Here is a 9837-nt window from a genome sequence, read left to right as displayed (position 1 = left end):
TTAGGACGAACGTTCAATAGAAGATTAGGACGAACGTTCAATAGAAGATTAGGACGAACGTTCAATTTAATATATGGACGAACGCTCAAGCATAGGTTTTAGATAAGAGGACGCTCCTCCAAAACAAGATAAAAACCGAACGGTCAATGACTGTTCAGTACAGATGTGCATTTTCATAGGGAAAATTCTTACAAAAATCCATTTTTCAGTTCGTTTCTCATTATACAAGTTCATAAATTCCATTCGTTCATGTCATGGTACAATTTACAATCTTCATATAATCCATATCATCCAAATCTCATATATTTCATACAACATACGTAAACTTAGTCATATATCATTTTTCACTCAGTAAATAACGAACGTTCATGCAACTCAAATCACAGCACATCATGCAATATATTCATACAGTAATTAACGAACGTTCAAACGAAGCACACAACATGAATTAAATCAAATAAGCTTCCCTTACCCGGAAAATGAACGAACGTTCACAGGCGCACACAGACGCCCTCTACTCAAATCCTGATCACCAACGCTCGTTAATCCACTATATGAACGAACGCTCAGAAACCCACCTATATTTGGTCATATACTGTTAGGACGAACGCATTAGCGAAAGCATGAGCGAACGCTCGTCAGGCTAAAGAAAAACGAGCGTTCAAATCGAAGTGGGCGAACGTTCAATTCGTCTAGTTTTGGACGAACGTCCAATTTGAAACCGAATTGGACGAACGCGATTCTGCAGATTCTGCAGAATCACAGGTTTTCCAGAAAACCAGAAAAACCTCCATTTTTAACTCTAAAGCTTTTAGATTTCTACAAAAACATTAAGATTAACTAATCAAAACGAAAAATCTAGCACCCCTTACCTCTTGAAGACTTCCTTGAATTTATCTCCAAAGGGTTTGATCTCCTTCCAACTTCAAAAGTTCTCCACTTCTCCTCTTTCCCAGAACTTGCTGCCACTCTTCCACTCCTCCAGATGCAGCACCAAAGCCTCCTTGCACTTCAGCAGCTCCCCACCTCACCTTCTCTCAGTTTTGCAGGAATGATTTCCACCCCCATACTCCCTTTTTATTTTCTTTTTCTTGTTTTTGAATGGGGAATGGAAGCAACGTTTGCTGTCCCTTATGGCCAGCAAAACTGGCGCTTTCCAGCGCTCGTTCCTTCCTTCCCCGTTTGTTTTGTCTTTTTTTTTTTTTTTTTTTTTTTTTTTTTTTTTTTTTTAAATTACGATTCCTTACATTCTCCCCAACAACAAAAATTTTCGTCCTCGAAAATTTGGCTTATTGAAACAAGTGGGGATACAAATCCTTCATGGCATCTTCCACTTCCCATGTAGAGTCACCCGTCTTTTCATCCCAGACGACCTTCACCAATCTGACTGCTTTCCTCTTGTAGTATTTGGTGTTGCTATCTTCAATGCGTACCGGCTGCATCTCCAATGTACGATCTTGACGAAGACGAATATCTTCTAACTCTAATATGTGAGAAGGGTCGGATACGTACTTCCGAAGTTGAGAAACGTGGAAGACTGGATGCAAGTTTGATAACTGAGGCGGCAAAGATAACTCGTACGCAACTGGCCCGATCTTCCTCAAGATCTGATAAGGTCCGATGAATTTGGGAGACAACTTCTTGGGTCGAATGGCTCTCCCAACTCCCGTGGTCGGATGCAGTCTAAGGAAAACATGATCTCCTGCATCGAACTCCAAGGGTCTTCTCCTCTTGTCAGCGTAGGATTTCTGTCGACTCCTGGACGTCTTCAGCCTTTCTTGAATCAACTTCACCTTCTCAGTCGTCTGCTGAATGAGCTCTGGTCCTGTTAACACTTTTTCCCCTTCCTGAAACCAACACAATGGCGTTTGGCATTTCCTACCGTACAGAGCTTCAAAGGGAGCCATTCCTATGCTGGCTTGGAAACTATTGTTGTAGGTGAACTCTACCAAAGGTAAGACTTCATCCCAAACGCCCATGTGATCTAGAACACACGTCCTCAATAAGTCTTCAAGCGTCTGGATGGTCCTCTCGGACTGACCGTCCGTCTGAGGATGATAAGCCGAACTCATATGGAGTTTACTACCGAGCTCACTTTGTAATGATCGCCAGAACCGAGAAGTAAATCTCGTGTCTCGGTCTGAAACAATGCTAGACGGAACTCCATGTAGACGAACAATTTCCTTGATGTAAAGCTTAGCCAGGTTCGTCATGGACATCTTCAGATTGACTGCTAGGAAATGAGCACTCTTCGTTAGTCGATCCACAATTACCCACACGGAATCATGATTCCTGACAGTTCGAGGTAAGTGGGTCACGAAGTCCATCGCAATGCCGTCCCACTTCCATTCCGGAATCTCTAACTGCTGAAGTAGACCGCCTGGCCTTTGATGTTCAGCCTTGGCTCGTTGACACGTTAAGCATGATGCCACAAAACGTGCAACATCACTCTTCATTCCCGGCCACCAGAACGACTTCCTGAGGTCCTGATACATCTTAGTCATACCAGGGTGTATGCTAAGACGACTGTGGTGTCCTTCCTCAAGAATCATCCTTTTCAACTCACCATCATTCGGAATGCACGTCCTACCCATGTATCGTAGACAACCGTCTGTTCCCGTGTTGAACTCCTTGGCCTGATCTGTACCGAGTGCGTTCAAGATCTTCACCAACTCTTCGTCTTCTCGCTGCTTCATTCTGATCCGGTCAAATACGTCACTGGAGATTCTAAGAGTACAACATTTAATAACATTCGGTTCCAAGTCGAACTGTAACCTTAGATCTCTAAAGCTCTCTACCAAACTTAACTCTCGGACCATCATGGAGGAGACGTGAACTACCTTTCTGCTTAAAGCGTCTGCTACAACATTTGCTTTTCCCGGATGGTAAAGTAGTTCGAAGTCATAATCCTTCAAGAATTCCAGCCAACGTCTCTGTCTCATATTCAACTCCTTTTGATCAAAAAGATACTTGAGACTCTTATGATCACTGAATACTTGGAAAGTTGATCCATACAAGTAGTGCCTCCAAATCTTCAAAGCAAAGACGACCGCTGCTAATTCCAGGTCGTGAGTTGGGTAGTTCTTCTCGTGAACCTTCAGTTGTCGAGAAGCATACGCAACCACCCTCTTTTCTTGCATGAGTACACAGCCCAAACCCTGATGAGACGCGTCACAATATACCACAAAGGGTTTAGCCGTGTTAGGTATGACCAGTACCGGGGCGCTTGTTAACTTATTCTTCAATTCCTGGAAACTTCCTTCACACCGATCGGTCCAAGCGAACGGTTGATCCTTTCTGGTCAGCTGAGTAAGCGGAGCTACTATTTTGGAAAATCCTTCAATGAACCGTCTATAGTATCCCGCGAGTCCCACAAAACTACGAACCTCGGTAACTGAGCGTGGACTCTCCCATTCCAGTACTGCTCTTACTTTAGCCGGATCTACTGAGATTCCTTCAGCTGAAACCACATGTCCCAAGAATGGCACTTTCTTCATCCAGAATTCACATTTAGAGAATTTGGCATATAACTCCTTTTCTCTTAGCACGCCTAGAACGATCCTCAAGTGATCCTCATGCTCTTCATAGCTTTTGGAGTAGACAAGAATGTCATCAATGAAGACGACCACGAACTTGTCTAGATACGGTCTGAAGATACGATTCATGTAGTCCATAAATATTGCTGGGGCGTTTGTCACACCGAACGGCATTACTACATACTCGTAGTGTCCGTATCGAGATCGGAAGGCTGTCTTCTGGATGTCTTCTTCCTTCACCCGAATCTGATGATATCCCGACCGTAAATCAATCTTTGAAAATATGACCGCGCCATGTAATTGATCTAGCAGGTCGTCTATCCGAGGCAAAGGGTACTTGTTCTTGATAGTCAGTTTGTTTAATTGCCTGTAATCTATGCAGAGACGAGAACTGCCATCCTTCTTCTTCACTAAGAGTACTGGTGCTCCCCAAGGTGATGCGCTTGGTCTGATAAACTGCTTATCCATTAACTCTTCAATCTGTTCCTTGAGTTCAGCTAACTCTGCTGGCGACATCCGATAGGGTGCAATAGAGATAGGTCCAGCATTCGACACTAAGTCGATAGTAAATTCCACCTCGCGTGGAGGAGGTAATCCAGGCACTTCGTCAGGAAATACATCAGGGAATTCATCCACGACTGATCGTCCTCCATTCGATTTACTAGACGGTCGCTCATGATTCAAATCTTCAATTCGTTCGTCTGAATGCGTCATGATCAGGAAACAACTGGCACCATCCCCGATGTCTTCTTTCAATTGACCGAGCGTCACAGATAGATCCACTTCATACTCGTCTGGAAACACCAATTCCTTTGCACCGCAATCTATGAGAATGCGATTGGCAGCCAGCCAATCCATTCCTAAGATTACTTCTAAATCTTTCAAGGGTAGACAAATGAGATTCACTTTGTAATTTCGCCCCTCAACCTCTATAGGACACTTAACACATACAGTAGACGTCCTAACCTCACCAGCCGCTGGGGTTGATACTACCAAGTCGAACTGCATCTCGCGTTCGGCTAATCCCAATTTCTCAACACACGCCTTCGAAATGAAGGAGTGCGTTGCCCCCGAATCATACAATACACAAACAGGCATTCCAAACAGCAAACAAGTACTGGTGATGAGCGTACCTGAGCTGGCAGCTTCGGCGCCCGTGATCGCATACACTCGACCGACAGCTTGTGCTCGTCCACCCCGATCCTGTTGCATCCTCCCAGCATTTAGCGGCCTCATTGCCGCTCGTCCGCCCATTCTACACTCACGTTCTATATGACCATTTCTTCCACAACGAGTGCAGGACTTTACTCCCAATAACTGAGGGCAAGACGACCGGTAGTGTGGTCCTCCGCATTGGAAACACTTGACTGATCCGTGCTGTCCAGACTGGCCACCAACAACCATAGCCTGGGAATTAGATGGTTGTGCTGGGCGAGCATATGGCAACCTATTCCGATTCAGATTAGGCCTGGACATGATTGGCCCTCTAGTTGGTTGTTGTTGTTTCTTCAGTCGTTCTACTTCAGCCACATTTTTTTCTAACACTTTTGCTCTCTCAACCATGGCAGGAAAAGACTTAATGCAAAGGCTGGAGATTAGTACCTTTAGATCACTTCTCAGCCCATTTTCGAACTTCCGGCACTGCCACACTTCACTGGTAGCCATGGTATTGAAACGGACCAAGTGCTTGAACCTGTTAGTGTACTCAGAAACAGACATATTGCCCTGCACCAACTGGAGAAACTCCACTTCTTTGCCGAAACGGACACTGTCCGGGAAATACTCCTCATAAAATTTTTCCTTGAACACTTCCCAGGAAATAAGGCTTTCAGCTTCTGTTAGTATCATCTTAACGCTTGTCCACCAGTGACTTGCCTCCCCAGTCAGCAGATACTCAGTATACACTAACCTGTTGTCTTCTGGACATCGCTTGGCATTGTAGATCTGCTCCATGTCCCTTATCCACTGATCAGCTTCGTCAGGAAGGCATTTCCCATCAAACTTTGCAGGACGATGCTGCAAGAAATTTTCCAAACTCCACTCAGCCTGATGAGTAGTGTTTGAAGCAGATGCTCCTGGCGTACCCCTAGTAGCTGCAAGAATCTCCATCAGTTGCCTTTGGGTCGCTTCAGAATTAGCGCGAGCAGCTTCGAGATTTTGTGAATTAGTCGCGTTTTGCTGCATCAGAACAGCATTCTGCTCTTGTAGCCTTTCGATCACCGATTCCAACAATCTGGTGTTGTTGGGCACATCATGTTCATTGGTCTGTGGTGGAGGAGGAGGAAGTCTAGGTGCCATTGACTCTTTGGAACGGAGAAAAGAACGAACGTTAGTCCTGTTCAAAGAGTCGAAAATAACTCATTAAACGCAATTTAAGCACACAGCAAAAACACAGTGTACTCATAACCTACAGTGTCCTTAAAAGAACAAAACTGCTCTGATACCACTAATGTGACATCCCAAAAATACAGCATAAGCCATAAAATCAGAAAATCACATTTAATAATATTTCGATACAGTTTTCCAACTAAAAACAAAACAACGCTCAAGGACGAATGTCCTTGAGTACAGTCTTACAATAATAACAAAACAGACGCGCAAAGCCGCACGTCTTCAAAGTTACAAATGAAAAAGCCGAACGTACACGAAACTTGACCGAACGGTTTACACGGCACAAATATTGAATGGTCTATCAAAATAACAAGGCAAGATGGTCGAACGACCATTCTAATACAGGCTACATAACTGGCCGAGCGCCTCACTGCTCGGTCTTCACTTCGACATCAACCAGGTTCTCTTCATTCAGCGCCTCTTCCAAACGCTCGTCTCCCTCTGCTCACATCCACACGGATGATCATTGCATTGACAAGACGGACGTACAAGGACAATAGACAACACAAGGAAACGAAAGGGTAAGCTTACTTAATTTAACTCATGCATCAACATACAATTTCAAATAAACCATTCATCACACATGCATATTTCAACATACACATTCATTACATAAGAATACACTTCAACGTACTTACTCAATAAAACTCAACACGACTGACTGTCCGGACTGTATGAATTCTGCGTAGTTACAGGCGTTCGTGCACCCGGGTGGTGTGGTAACTGGCATTCTCATCAGCTGCCACCCGAGGTTAGTACGTCCGTCCAAAGTACCTCTAAGGACGACGACCTCCTGCCATTCCCACGCATGACGTGCGCCTCTACTTGAGGACGATCACTCACGGAATATCAGGATTGAACAGCCAGCATTAACTTCCCACAGTCATACTTTACGAATTTCAACATTTATCTGAGTCATTCCTACCTGGAACGCTCGTTCAATAATCATATTTTCATTTCATCTCGTATACTTTCCAAAATTACTATTCATCAATGAGTCGTCCCTAACTGGAACGCTCGTTCAGAAGTCACAATTTGCTTTCATATCATATATTCTCAACCTTTATAATTTCATATTTATTTTCATCATTTCTTTGTAGACTAAAAAAAACGAACGTTCTGTCCCCAATAAGGCCGAGGACGAACGCTGGAAACGGGACCAAAGGACGCTCGTTCGAATCAGAGAACGAACGCTCAGTATATGTCGAGCACCATTTTGAGTGGGCGCTCAATCTAAGACCGAGCCCCTGTTTTAGAACGAGCGTTCAGTCTAAAACAGAACACCCTAAAGGACGAACGCTAATCTTAGAAACCGAGTTCATTGGGACGAACGTTATTACCTTGAGAATCAGTTAAATGAACTGACGCTCGTGAATTTTAAATAAATGACCGAACGTGGCAAATCTGAAGTTGGACGTACGCTATTTCAATAAAACCGAACACCATTTAGAGCGAGCGCTCAGTATAAGACTGAGCCTCATTTTTAGGACGAACGCTCCTCTCAAAACCGAGCACCATTAGGACGAGCGTTCAGTATAAACCGAACACCCTTTAGGACGAACGCTAAGTTCAGAACCAAGCACTATTTGGACGAACACTCAGTTCAAAACCGAGCGCCAATTTGGACGAACGCTCAGTGTGAGACCGAGCGCCTATTAGAGGGAGCGTTCAATAAAAGACTGAACACCAACTTGGACAAACGTTCAGTATAAGACTAGGACGCACGTTCAATATAAGATTAGGACGAACGTTCAATAGAAGATTAGGACGAACGTTCAATAGAAGATTAGGACGAACGTTCAATTTAATATATGGACGAACGCTCAAGCATAGGTTTTAGATAAGAGGACGCTCCTCCAAAACAAGATAAAAACCGAACGGTCAATGACTGTTCAGTACAGATGTGCATTTTCATAGGGAAAATTCTTACAAAAATCCATTTTTCAGTTCGTTTCTCATTATACAAGTTCATAAATTCCATTCGTTCATGTCATGGTACAATTTACAATCTTCATATAATCCATATCATCCAAATCTCATATATTTCATACAACATACGTAAACTTAGTCATATATCATTTTTCACTCAGTAAATAACGAACGTTCATGCAACTCAAATCACAGCACATCATGCAATATATTCATACAGTAATTAACGAACGTTCAAACGAAGCACACAACATGAATTAAATCAAATAAGCTTCCCTTACCCGGAAAATGAACGAACGTTCACAGGCGCACACAGACGCCCTCTACTCAAATCCTGATCACCAACGCTCGTTAATCCACTATATGAACGAACGCTCAGAAACCCACCTATATTTGGTCATATACTGTTAGGACGAACGCATTAGCGAAAGCATGAGCGAACGCTCGTCAGGCTAAAGAAAAACGAGCGTTCAAATCGAAGTGGGCGAACGTTCAATTCGTCTAGTTTTGGACGAACGTCCAATTTGAAACCGAATTGGACGAACGCGATTCTGCAGATTCTGCAGAATCACAGGTTTTCCAGAAAACCAGAAAAACCTCCATTTTTAACTCTAAAGCTTTTAGATTTCTACAAAAACATTAAGATTAACTAATCAAAACGAAAAATCTAGCACCCCTTACCTCTTGAAGACTTCCTTGAATTTATCTCCAAAGGGTTTGATCTCCTTCCAACTTCAAAAGTTCTCCACTTCTCCTCTTTCCCAGAACTTGCTGCCACTCTTCCACTCCTCCAGATGCAGCACCAAAGCCTCCTTGCACTTCAGCAGCTCCCCACCTCACCTTCTCTCAGTTTTGCAGGAATGATTTCCACCCCCATACTCCCTTTTTATTTTCTTTTTCTTGTTTTTGAATGGGGAATGGAAGCAACGTTTGCTGTCCCTTATGGCCAGCAAAACTGGCGCTTTCCAGCGCTCGTTCCTTCCTTCCCCGTTTGTTTTGTCTTTTTTTTTTTTTTTTTTTTTTTTTTTTTTTTTTAAATTACGATTCCTTACATATAACATTTATTCTCATGATTCATAAATAAAGTTACGATTTTGCAATGAAGTACTTAAACCGAATCAAACTATCAATGTATTTGGTAACAATTAAAGTAAAATTTAAAAATATTTAGAAGTGGATTTTATTGGTTTTAAAGAAATAAAATTGTGAGTTTAGAAGAAAAAAAACACTTTAATGATTCATTGGGTTAAGAAAAACCGATGAGAAATAAATGTACCTTATTGTGATATATTATTGTTTTATATTAATATATTTTGAAAATAAATTTTTAAAAATAGTTTGATTTTTAAAATAAATTTTTAAAGAATAAATTAGTTTTAAAAGATGTGTTTTATTTAAAATAAAAATATTATAAAATATTGATAAACAAAAATAATACATTTTAAAATAATAATAAATTTCAATAAATTACTTTATGAAATATTAAAATTTAAATTAATCAATTTAATTTATTATTTTAATTATTTATTTTATATAATATAAAAACATGTCTATTAATAATTATTAAAAATTAAAAATTATATTTTTATCGTATATAATTGATAATAATGTTATATAACATAATTAGTACAGCATAAAAAATTATATTTTCAAACATTTTATATTTTCGAATTTTCGTCGCATCTTTTTACCCCCTTAATCAACACCAAGAGAGAAAGTTACATTTTTTTTCTATTTCTTATACAAGTAAACAGAAATGAATAATCAAGATGACAATAAATTTAACATGTTTATTATGTGTAATCTATTATGTATTTATTATTTTTATTGTTTATAAATATATATTTATTTATTATTTTTTGTATTATTTATCTTCAATACAATCTCAAATTTTTACTTTATTTATTATCTCATTTTCTTATGTAAAAACTTTCTCTTATTTTTTTTATCAATTAAAGTATAAGTGTAATCTTTAAACAAA

General features: G+C 40.8%; 1 long non-coding RNA gene across 1 annotated transcript; it reads right to left on the bottom strand.

Annotated features, from left to right (window-relative positions):
• Nucleotides 1–7739: 7739 nt before the first annotated feature.
• LOC148195759 (uncharacterized) lies at nucleotides 7740–8878 on the bottom strand. Its single transcript, XR_015780973.1, has 2 exons — nucleotides 8538–8878; nucleotides 7740–8243 (listed from the first exon to the last, which is right to left on the bottom strand). It is a non-coding gene; the product is annotated as an uncharacterized LOC148195759 (long non-coding RNA).
• Between the last annotated feature and the right edge of the window lie 959 nt (nucleotides 8879–9837).

This window comes from Vigna umbellata, chromosome 7 (assembly GCF_029865625.1).
Source record: "Vigna umbellata cultivar VRB3 chromosome 7, Vumbellata_1.0, whole genome shotgun sequence".
NCBI classification, from domain to species: domain Eukaryota; kingdom Viridiplantae; phylum Streptophyta; class Magnoliopsida; order Fabales; family Fabaceae; genus Vigna; species Vigna umbellata.
Note: the sequence above shows the minus strand (reverse complement) of the source record. Positions and strands in the feature narration are given on the sequence as shown.